This window comes from Meles meles, chromosome 12 (genome assembly GCF_922984935.1).
Source record: "Meles meles chromosome 12, mMelMel3.1 paternal haplotype, whole genome shotgun sequence".
Lineage (NCBI taxonomy): Eukaryota > Metazoa > Chordata > Mammalia > Carnivora > Mustelidae > Meles > Meles meles.
Window position 1 is genome coordinate 76,490,094 of NC_060077.1, and position 12,265 is coordinate 76,502,358.

A 12,265-nucleotide genomic window follows, 5' to 3' on the forward strand; every position below is an offset into this window, starting at 1 on the left:
ATCTTTCAGCCATAAGTGTTCAGCCGCTTAATACTTGTGTAATTTGGGAGCAATTCTTTAACTTCTCAGATTCTGGGTATGCTCATCTGTAAAATGGGAACGATTGCCTCCATCCTCCAGGACTGTTGGGATGATCAGAGATAATTTAGGAAAAACGTCCCCACAGAATCTGGAACAGAACCTGCTCTCAGAAAGGGGTGGGGAGACAACTCCCGTCTTTATTAGGATTACTGTCAGTATCACAGGATGATATTTGACACCAAAGGGATATAGAAATCAATCTAAAATAGGGCTTTCTCCCTGAAATATATAGTCTAGACTGGAAGAAAAAAAAAATCATACATTAAATAAAAAAGTAGCATTTGATAACTAAGAATGATGAATGTTATGAAATTTTAGAGAAAAGAGAGTGACACCAGCTAGAATCTTCTCTTGCCAGATCGGGGCGCTTTAGGGCGTGGAGAAGAGGAAGAATGCAAGGGCAGCCTGGCGAGCAGTGCCCACACTATGTGCTCATCTTCCCAACTCCTCGGTCAACACTGCCGCACCGGGAACTCAGAACCTGAACTAGGGAGGTCATTTACACCATGGAAATCGGCATACGTTACAAATCAGGGCTTTTTTCTTTTTTTCTTTTTAAAGAGGAGATTATTAAACATTTGTCAGCGCACCAAAGAAAATAGTCATTCACTGTGAGCAATTTTTACTCAAACTGTCTTATTGAATTCCTACAATCCCTACCAAGGTACATCACATCATCCTCATTTCACAGATGAAAATCAGGCCTCACAATGTGAGATGCCTGGCAAAGAATCCTGTTACCTGCATACCCAGATGAAAACCTAGGCAGCTGGCAAAAGTGAAGGGCGTCCTTTTCTCAGCCTATCAAATATATATTCCCATGAACACAGAAAGCTATTCCTTAAAAAACATCAGAATTCAGGCAGACTACTCCCCCTCCCCTTTTTTCATTGTTTCTCATTTGTTCCCCCATGGAGCAAATTTTCTTAAGAATATAATCCACATTTCCCACCATCCTATTCTCACACACCCAAGCCAATCTTTTGTATGGGTGCCCTTTTAAGGGTGACCTATTGCACTGTCTCGAGTAATAGACTTGTGCCTCGTGGTTAGCAGAAGTCACGAGCGATCTTAAAATCAGTGTTTTTCCCTACATCTGTCCCCACTGAGGTAGTCTGAGTTAGTCCAGGTTTAGGAGGAACTGGGATACCTCTTGGGTTGGGAAGAGGCCGCTGACATTCGTTCAATAATGACTGCTCTCAACAGCAGCTGGTCAGGCATGGGCATGATCCTGGGGTGTAAGAAAAGCCAGGAAACATCAACAGGTTTCAGGTGCTGCCTGAGATCCCAGAAGACACCTGTACCAAGGGTGACTTTAAATGGCCATGGGTGCTGGCCATCTTGGTAATCCATCATCACTCCTTTTTTGCCTGACTGGAGTTTGGCCATCTTACAAGATCCAAAGCCTTCCAAGGACAGAAAAAGAAATGTGCAAAGACACTGAGGCACAAGGGAACATCCCCCATGCAAGGGATGGCAAGGCACACGATGAGCAGGGAGAATAAAGGTGTTCAAGGGGCAGTGGTCACCAATGAAAAAATGCGGAATCTGGGCAGGGCCAGAGGAAGGCAAAGTACTGGGAAGTTTACCGTTCATTCTAGAGACTTTAGGCAGGCACCAGAGTATAAAAGCATCTCCAGTTCATGTTTACATTTTGGAAATGGTAGCCATGGGGACAATGGTTGTTAAGGTGAGAACCTGGAGATAAAGAGGCTCATTAAGAGACAAGAAACTACTGTTACAGCAAAGATAACAGACAATTCAGGATCACACTGGGGAAAGAGAATAGACAGAGGTTGACAGCTAACTTGGGAAAGCAGGGCAAGTAGTCAGGGATTATACTTGGGTTTTTGTCTGATGGTTATTTGTGCTGGTTTAGAGGTAGGGAGGTAAAAAAGCATCTATTTTAGACATTCTGTGTTCCGAGGGTCCACTGGTCACCCAAGTATGAGTTGCAGCAAAGTAACTGACCATGTGGGACAGGAGCTCAGAATGGAGACCTGGATTAAGGTAAATTTCAGGTACCGTCTAATTAAGAGTCCTTTTATAAAAAGAATTTACCAGCCCAGGTAAGTGGAAAGTCCGGAGACAAGGCAGATTTTAGCAAGGGCATACCCAGTGAAGCCACCGTTATTTACAAAACCAGAGTTTCCTCCCACACTTCCACTCTGCCACCTTCAAGCCTTCACTCCAAAGCTGAAATCCATTGTGAACACAGCATTTCTGAGTCTACACGCTTCTTTCTTCCCCCACTTACTTGGAGAGTGCTCGGTTTACATAAGAACAGAATTGTTCCTCACTTTGCCTTGACTGGAACCATCATGGAACCAGTCCCTAAAGCCACAAAATACCCATGCAGATTTGCGAAGACCAGAAGGACCCAAGTTAAAAACCACAACGAAGGAATTAGGATTACCCGGGTCAGTACAGTCCGATCGCAGATAGCCCTGGAGATGTAGTGACCCCACACAAACTACAAGGACACCACACACTAAGGAGGAAGTGGAGTATATGGTCGTGAGACAACCACAACCGGAGAGAGAGCGCCAGGTGCCACTGGGGTGTTGGTATGTAGTATGTGGTGTACAGGCAAAGGGATCTTTGTAAACGGGCACGCAGATCCTATCCTGCCACTCCCTCCTTCAACACGTCAACATCTTCCGCTTGGTGTCGGGATAAAAGTTCTTCACTATGGACGTCAAGGCCATTTTGGTCATGTACCCACAGACCGTTGCCTTCTCCTCCAGGTCCCCCCAGGCCCTAACCATGCTCAAGGACACCCCTGGCCCTCCTGCGGCAGAACTTGAACGTGTGTTTCTTCTAACAGAAGAAGCTCCGACCCACTCCCAGCACTCCACTCTCCTGCTCGGCCTGTGTCACTCCCCCATCCGCTCCCAGCTTCATCATCATTTCCTAGAAGGAAGCTTTCCTTGTCTTCTACATCAGGCGTCTTCTCTTCTTTCACGAGACTTGTCACAGATGGGATTTTCCATTTTAATGATTCTCAAGTGATTCCTTTCTTCCCCGCTGAACAATACACTGCATGAAGACCAGAACTGGGCCTTGTTTGCTTGCCCGTGGGCAAGGAGAAGGCGCACAGTATAATCTCATTTAACTGTGGGGCTGGGCCTTCAGCTCTTCAGAGATGCGCACAGGAAAATATCAAAAACACTAACAGAATTCCTCCGGTCGTGAAACATAACTTGAAGCGCTCCTATGACCTTGAGAAGGGTGACGTCATAGGACAGAAATCCAGAATCTCCTTCTACCATTAAGTAAAGAAATTCAGGGGCGCCTGGGTGGCTCAGTGGGTTAAGCCTCTGCCTTCAGCCCAGGTCATGATCTCAGGGTCCTGGGATCGAGCCCCGCATCGGGCTCTCTACTCAGCGGGGAGCCTGCTTCCCCCTCTCTCTCTACCTGTTGCTCAGCCTACTTGTGATCTCTCCCCTTCTGTCAAATAAATAAATAAAAATCTTTAAAAGAAAAAAAAAAGAAAGAAAAGAAATTCAGCCACAAGTACGCCACAAAGATTAGCTTAGCACCTTTTCCTCCACAATTTGATTAACAGTTCGTGTCACAAATACGTAAGTATGGTTTAAGATTCAGCAAGAAACAAGCAGATCAGTACTCTTGAAACACTCTGCAGTCACAGGAAGAGACAGAAGCACGAATCTCAGGCTCAACGATTTCTACAGTAAAAATGCAGTGAAACAGTCAGACTTCACGCATGTCTTATCCCCTGTTAGAAATAATCTCTTATATGGTCACTGTAAAGGGAAATACTTTCCTCTTTATGCTCACTTTGATACGCACCCTAGTGAGCTGATACCTATTACACAGTCCTCCGCCTCAGGACAGAGGAGAAAACAACAGCTCACCTCCACCGCAGAACCGCTTACGGAGATCTGCTGATAGCAAGACCGAAAGTGGGCTTGGCGCTCCGTGTCTGTTACTTTGATGGCTGTTACCCCTCAGCATCTCTTGAAAACCTTTCCACTGAAACCTCCTCATTGATGAACAAGGCCTTCATTAATATTTAACGTTCTGCGTCAAGTATAATCATCAGAACACCACGATCAAAACAATACACACCCACAGCAGTTTACGGCTTTGGACTTCTCGAAGCACTTTGACACACAACACTCCCTCACAACTGTGTACTGGAGAGAAATTCGGGGGTTCATTCCAGTCTTCAAGTCACTGGCAGAGCCGGCAGGAGAGCTCGTCGTCTCTCCTCCTGACCTCTTACCAAACTGACTCTCGCCCATTTTTTTGTGTCATGAGAGAGAAGTGACCCCTTCCAAAGCTGGAACCCCAGATTCGAGTCAAAGACGTTCTCCGTAGAGAAAGTTATCTTTCGTCTCACAAATCAGTCATTAAGAATCCAATTTCCTAATTATCAAGACTTCCTCTGGGTTAAATATACCCCAGAGGAAAATTCTACTATTTAAATTAATAGTGACTCTGAGAAGCATTTTAACTCCTTTTCATGCAATTTTCCCCCATTTACTTAACATAGAAACACAGAGATATCATTAAAACTGAGAGTACCTAGAGAGGGGGTGAACATATGTATGACTTTGTAAGCTATGTTGAAAATTCTCAAAGATAAGAATACATAACCAAGTCGATTAACAATCAACCCACCAATGGAGAAAGTGTTATTGTAAGTGACGGACAGGCACACTCTACAGATGAGTTAGCAAACTCGACACATCAGCACAAGCGGCTAGAAACTCACCTTTCTCTGTACTGTGCATAACACTAGGGTCCAGAAGTAAACTGAGGGAAAGTAGTGGGACCCAGTCCCCATGTGGATAGAAAATCTGTTCTAAGAGTTCACTTACAAAGATTTACACACATGAGTGTCTCCTGAGTGTTATAGTACAGAAAATAAGATAGATTTAGCTTTATAAAAGTTATAAAAATACACAAATAAAAATATATAAAATATACTAAAATACACACATCATTCTTCTATTTTATTCTAAACATTAGTTTATCAAAAGATGCAATGACGCGATTAGTTCTATCCACCCAATATCCATTCCTCTCTTCTTCCTTCATAACAGGCCCATGTGGGTTTTTGTTGCTATTTTGTTCCTTTGTTTTCACTAGCCATCCTTCCTCCAAGTGGATCAGGGGAAGGTGATCTCATCTCCGGTTCCAAATGTAGATCCTGAGTACTGGGACTAGTTTAAATCACAGGGACTAGTTTAAAATGGACATTGAGACCCCAAAGTCTATCTGCGCCACTGGATCCCTAGGAAAGGTCTCCCTGCTCCAAGGAAAGACACAAATTATGAGACGGCTTTTTATTTTTTCTGGGCATATTCCTGCTTGGGCACAATGCACAGAATTGTAGCAGGGATGTCCTTGTTGTCCCTAGAATGAAGCCAGCACACAGAGGAGGGAAAACACCAGAGATCTCAGGATAGATTACATAAAGTAATACATTTCCTTATGTTTAAGCCAATTTGAGTCAGGGTTTGTTGTGGTTGCTACAGCTGAAAATATCCTAAAAATTGTAGCAGATCCCCACTCCGTGCTACCCTAGAAGTAGGCTTAGGCACTTAATGCTCATTAAGGTTCTTCAACAATAAATACTGAGTCTGGATAAATAGACTTTATCTACTGAAAGACCATCATCTCCTGGCCATTCACGTTTGTCCAGGTCCCACCGAGGCACCATTTCAGAGGTAGACCAGTTCTCTGCCCCAGAGCTCCTCATTTAATTCTCATCTGATTTCCACATATATCTTCTTTCTTACCTCTCTTGTCCCCTGTGGCCCACTCACACTGTGGCCCACTTTGCACTTAGCACAAGCAAAGCTAAAGGCTGCAGGAAGTACCAAAAGAGTACATTCCCCTTGATTCACCAATGTCAGTCCTGCACAACTGCTACATACATGGCCCAAGCAATACCAAGACAGGAAGCTGAGGGATGGGCAAGCATTGACTCTCCAGGCCCCAGACCCATGGGTGGGCCTTAGGGAGATCCAAAAACTCCTGAAATTGTTGCAAATTTTTACGCACGGATTTAGCTATATGCATTTTTCTGGAAAGAGAGTTTATTGCTTGCACTGGAATTTCAAAGGGGTCTCTGACCCTAAGAAGGTTAAACAATTCTGCTCTAGATCAACTAGTATGTAACAAACCACACTGTCTGGATACGTAACACATTCTTGCCATTACTGGAATAGAGTGAGGGCAGAGAACATGTTCCCAGATCTTTATATTTCTTGCTCCAGGACAATTATCTCTAAGTATTAATAATACTGAAGTTTAACACTATTTTAGACTAAATAAAATTTTGTGGACCCTCCTGGTCCCTCAGGAGCCATTCACATCTCATGTCAACGGAAGGAAAAATAAATCCCGTTACTAAAAATATAGAACAGAATGTTTTTTAAGTTCGGACCTCTCCAAATGAATTATGAATCCTGAATTTCAAATTTAGTGGAGGAGACAAAATATGCATGGAACAAATATCAAATATTAGCAAAAAGTTTTAAGTTAAGTGACAAATGGCAAATAGACATAAAGAGACTGCTTCTTGAAGCATACTTGAAAGAGAAAGCACTTTCTAAGGCAAGTTTGATTGCCAACATTGTAGAGTAAAAAGAAGGGAATCACAGGGTATGGCAAGAGAAAAGGTGACACAGAGAAAAAACCCAAGTAGAAAGGCGCAAGGCTTTAACTCAAGATACACTGAAGAATCAAGGTCGGTTTTATTTCAGTGAAGAGTAATAAAGTAGTAATAGATAAAAGAGATCAGGATCTTTTCCATCATCAAAGCTTACAAACATTCCACTCAACATTATTCGATTTTACTACTGCAGCCTCTGGCCATTTTCCCCTCCTTTCTTCTCTTCCTACCACCTTTAATAATAAGGCCTGAAAGCCAGTTTCCCTGACTTAACCATGTTTCATTACCAAGGATGTGGAGAGGGTCTCCTTGGAGAGATAAAAGAACATGCCCAGTTCCTTCACACCCTGCAACTTACATGGAGCCATTTTTTCCACAATATTTGTCACTATTTAATATTCTACATTTATATGCATATGTTTATGCATATAAATATATATACACAAAATAATGCATATACATAAATAGCTTTATATATGTGTAAGTATGTGTATCTTTGGTAGTTGATACCTGTTTATTGACCCCCCTGCCTCACCCCAGGCCACAAACTTGAGGACAGGGCACTCATTAACTGGGCACTGATGGCCCAGACCTTAGATCAGAGGCTCAGTGATCATTTGTTAAGTGATTAAGAAGATTTAATCAACATTAAAATGCAGAAGTTTGAAAAAAATGAAATTTGACAAGACAACAAATGAAAGAAATTTTTAAAATATCAATGGAAATACATTATTACCAGGTATACTATAATGAAGAAGAAACTATTTTTCCCCCAGTAAGGGTTTTATACATTTTTAATTATGTCATTATATATTTTATTTTCTCTAATACATTGAGTGGGGGATTTATTAAAAAAAAAAAAAAGACAAGGCTGGGATAACAACTTAATTTGAAACATAAAAAATCCAGGAGATAAAATTCATAAATTGTTATCCCTTTAAAATAAGAAACAGATTTGAAATACCATAATTTGACTACCTGATATATAGTTCACTATTTGTTTACTCGAGGGATTGCATACAAAACCCCCCATTTTCTTAGAAACAAAAAAATAGCAGACCTAGCCAGAAGACACATACAGTGCCCTTCAAAAGCCCTTGTTCAAACTACAAATAATTGCATAACTTGTCCAAATTGAACAGATAATTTATTGTATGTATGATTTTGCAAAGTCTTTACAAATATCCACGGATGGCTTTGCAACCCATTTAAAAGGATTTACTATAAAACTGCATAGGCATAAACAAACAAAGCTATCCTCAATATTTATACTCACAACAAAAAACTACGAAGTTCTATATTCAGCTGTGGTTGTGAAAAATCCTTAGTTTCTGAATTTTCATTGGCTCTAGTCTAATATACAAAACAAACAAGGTTTTCAATTTAAATGTAACACACACACATTCTCTCTTTGGGTGTCCACATAGCGAGCATTTTTCAAAAATTCAGGAACAAGGGAGAAAGCATAGCAATAAATGTAGACTTTTTAAATATATACCATGACTCTCTGTGGTATCGATATGTTTAGGCCAAGGAGAGTGAAGTTGGCTTTTAAAGGTCTTTCTTACAAGTTTTTAGCCTCAAAAGAGCTTGAGAATTAGGAGATGGAGAAAAAAGCTAGGAGTGATGGCCAGAAAAAAATGCACCAAGTGGGCAGGGTTAAGAATTGAAAAGTACATGCCAACATGTCAGCACTCTCCCACCCCAACTTGGGCTACAGCTCCGTTTTCAGAGAGGCTGCTGGGCAGAAGCAGGAGCCCACTGATCCAAAAGCACTGATGCTTTTATCATCCTGCAACCTCATGGCAGAGGATGGAATGGATAAAACCAAAGGCTGGTCAATTAATTTTCACAGAGTTAAAACAAAGGGCAACCACCCATGGCTGCCGGTGGGAAATCTTTTTTGTTGTTATTGCTCTTTCTTAGTTTCCTTTTCTTTTTAATTCAAAAATTAGCTTCAGTGTAAATAAGAGAAGTCAAAGGGAGAAAAGACTCTCTTTACAAAACAAGCTTTCCAAACACACCTGTCCCCGATTTTGAGGATTCTGTGTATCTGTACAGATACTACACACCGATTTCTTTTTTTTTTTAAGATTTATTTATTTGACAGAGAGAGATCACGAGTAAGCAGTACTCGAGTAGGCAGAGAGAGAGGAGGAAGCAGGCTCCCCGCTGAGCAAAGAGCCTGATGTGGGGCTCGATCCCAGGACCCTGAGATCATGACCTGAGCTGAAGGCAGAGGCTTAACCCACTGAGCCACCCAGGTGCCCCTACACACCGATTTCTAATCCTCCAGTTTGCTCCAAGATTTCCTGTAACTTAGAATCTCTGTAGTGATAGTTCTCAATGTTTAGCATAAGGATGCATCCCAAGGCAGACCCATTAAAGATGCTGATTTTGGGCACCCTACTTAGGGAGCCCCGGAATGTGCAAGTCACAAAAACCACCCAACATACTAGGATGCAGGGGGTACCCACTTTGAGAAATACTGGGGTTGTCAACTGGAACCAGAGTTTCTGTAATCCCAAATGACGGTGAGACCTATTTGTACTACTCATCTGGAACATTAGTAAAAAAAAAAAAAATTTATATATATACATATATATATATGAGATATACATATATATATATGAGATATACATATATGTATACACATACATACATATACACTTGTGTATATGTGTGTGTGTGTGTGTGTGTATTTATTCTCGGTTACCTCTCAGAGGTACTAAATTTGAATCTTCTAGATGGACCCAAGGAATCTGTACTTTCACCAAGCCTCTCCTGTGTCTGCCCCCCAAACATTCCCCCCAACACATTCTGATGGCAGCCAGTGTGTTGTAATCTCTTCTTCAGGTTCTCTGGGAGTCACCTTGCCTATAAGCATCCACACACTGCAATTCAAAAGGACATAACCATGTTGAGAACCTCAAGTGCAGTGGAACATCAGGACGGATAATACATGGCCCTCACAGAAGAAACATAAACCCACAGAGCACCAAGAACTCCAGAGAACCTAGTTGTATTGATGATTAATGTACCAATATCAAAGATCATGAAGAGGGGCTATAAAAAATAGTTTAAATACACACACACACACACACACCAACCAACCAACCAGACGAAAGAAGCTTTTGTGAGAGAAAATGATCTGCCATTTTCCACAAGGCAATCTGCATCCTGAACACAAATAAATACACCACACAAGAAGACATAATTTTTAAACAGACCCAGAAATACTCAAGGTTTCTTTCAAATTTCCCCCACAGGATTCAGCAACACTCGGTGATGAGAGCCTGTTCTTAAACAATCTGAAACCACGAACACCTAAGCACATGCGAAATATCAAAACAAAACACTTCCCCCACATCCCAGTCCCGATGCGGTGATGAAAAGCAGCCGTCATCTGATTCAATCAGACCACATTCAAAGCAGGTGGTTCTGAACATTATTCGAGCAGAGTGTGCCAGCTCCTTCCCCACACGCAGCGGCATATCCCCATGCGTGCAGGTACTGTTTCATGGTACATGAGGAACCAGAAAGAATGGTTTCAGGCCCTTTCGTGGGTCAAGTTTAATGCCTACGTTTTAGCGACAGAAAGGAAATCTTACTGAGAGAACGGGACTTACAAGAGCGGCAAGCCCAAGGAAATATCTAGAAGTTAAAATATTTCTATGTAAAAGACTCATGTGAAGGCTTCATATTAAAGCCAGGCAAACTAGGATCTCTGTGGTTACTGGGACTCTCTTTGGGCAAATAGGAATGTAGTCCCTTTTAAGGCAGGTTTGAAATTATTACATATATAATCTACATACACACATAATATGTATGTATATATACTACATATGTATATATATACACATGCGTGTGTGCGTATGTTTTTAGACAAATTTGATTTCAGCAAAAAACAAACAGGAGCTACAGAGGCACATATTTCTGAACTCTAATCTTCTTTTCATTTATGAACGACATGGCAAGCATGACATATTTAATCTTGTGGTGTCTCAGTGTCTCTACTTGTGAAATGGGGATGATAATATGGAGTGTTTGACCCATTAAATGGGATGACTGTTGCCCTATATTTAGCAGAATATCATGCCCGTGGAAGTAAAGGCTGAGTTTTCCAAACATTACCAGTGAGAACAGCTGAAATTAACCTTTCTCTGACAAAAAGTAATTGAGGTACAGTTTGATTTAGCATGGAGTAAGAAAGAAACTGAGCAGTCTAGGTTTATGAAGTATGACCGTAACTTGCCATGTAGTTCTGCCACATTAGTAACCTCAGCAGAGCAGACAGCAGGGCCAAAGCCACCTTCCTCACCAGGCTGAACCCCCACATAAGCAGGTGCTACGGTATTCTTCAATTAAAAAAAAAAAAATCCTGTTTGGAGCACACAAGCATTTTGACGAACACCTTCAGTTGTGACACAGACACATCGACACCAAAAAGGAAAGGCTGGGAATGCTATTTAGTTGGGAGATTAGAAAAGATGTCTCAAAAGTATCAATGGAAAGGTTAAGAAAAAACAGAAGATAGAAAAAAAAAAGGAAGTCTTTCAAAAAATGATTTTCCCTTAAACGTCTGTTGATTATGAGGAAAAAATTCCAGGCTATTAGTCTGTAGTGTTTGGTTAATAGTTTTCCTTATTTTGAGAAAACAATGAAAACTAATGAGTTACATCCATCAGCTTTAAAAAATGAATTACTGTGCATAATTCGTAGCCCTTACACCACATGCCTGTATGCCGTCGTTCTTCTAGTCAAGGTTTCAAATTAAGGTTATTATGTATGAGAAAAAGTTGGAGAGACATTAAGAGCTACAACAATTCCTCCAGACCATCAGCGAGGGAAAGCAGTTATATTCAGAATGAATGGGAGATATACTCCAGGCCAAATATTTAAACAGGGGTGCAAAGGATACACACACAGCAATCCGCACGCACCTGTCACTGCAAAATTCAACACTCACACAATCGAAAGGGCATTTGTGTTCACAAATCAAGTAATTATATCCCTAACCATCCATCTGCATGTGCAATTACCCAGTCTGTTGCACAGAAAAGCAGATTTTTGCAGGTGTTTCTTTACCATCTTTCCTTCAAAATCCAGTTGCCCTTTCTGTCCCCAAATCTGGGCACATACCAGTCCTCTAATTGAATCTTCGTGGCACTGCAGTGAAGATCAAGTGTTATGTTTTCACATACCGCGTTCACATACAGAAGATTTTGTAATCTAATCAGGCTCTTGCTCCCTATTACCACTTAACTAATGATTTAATGGGCTCTGTTTACACCTTGATGTTAAAGGACATGCAGCGTGCTTCAGAGCGCCTTTGACGAGTCTGTCCCTCGGTTCCTCTGACACGTTCTGGCTCTACACATGGACTTTAAAATCTCAGAGTTAAAACTCTCATATGCCCAGTTAAGTTAAAAAGACGGAAGACAGAGAAAATGAACACGTGTGTTTGAGGGCAGTGTATTTAATCAAAAGGAAGCTTTCCTGAATTTTGAAATCATAAAAATTCACACGGAGTAC

General features: G+C 41.3%; 1 protein-coding gene across 10 annotated transcripts in view; it reads right to left on the reverse strand.

Annotated features, from left to right (window-relative positions):
* The window catches only part of TCF4 (transcription factor 4), a 349,439-nt gene that overhangs the window by 248,100 nt on the left and 89,074 nt on the right, over positions 1-12,265 (reverse strand). The window lies entirely within an intron of this gene.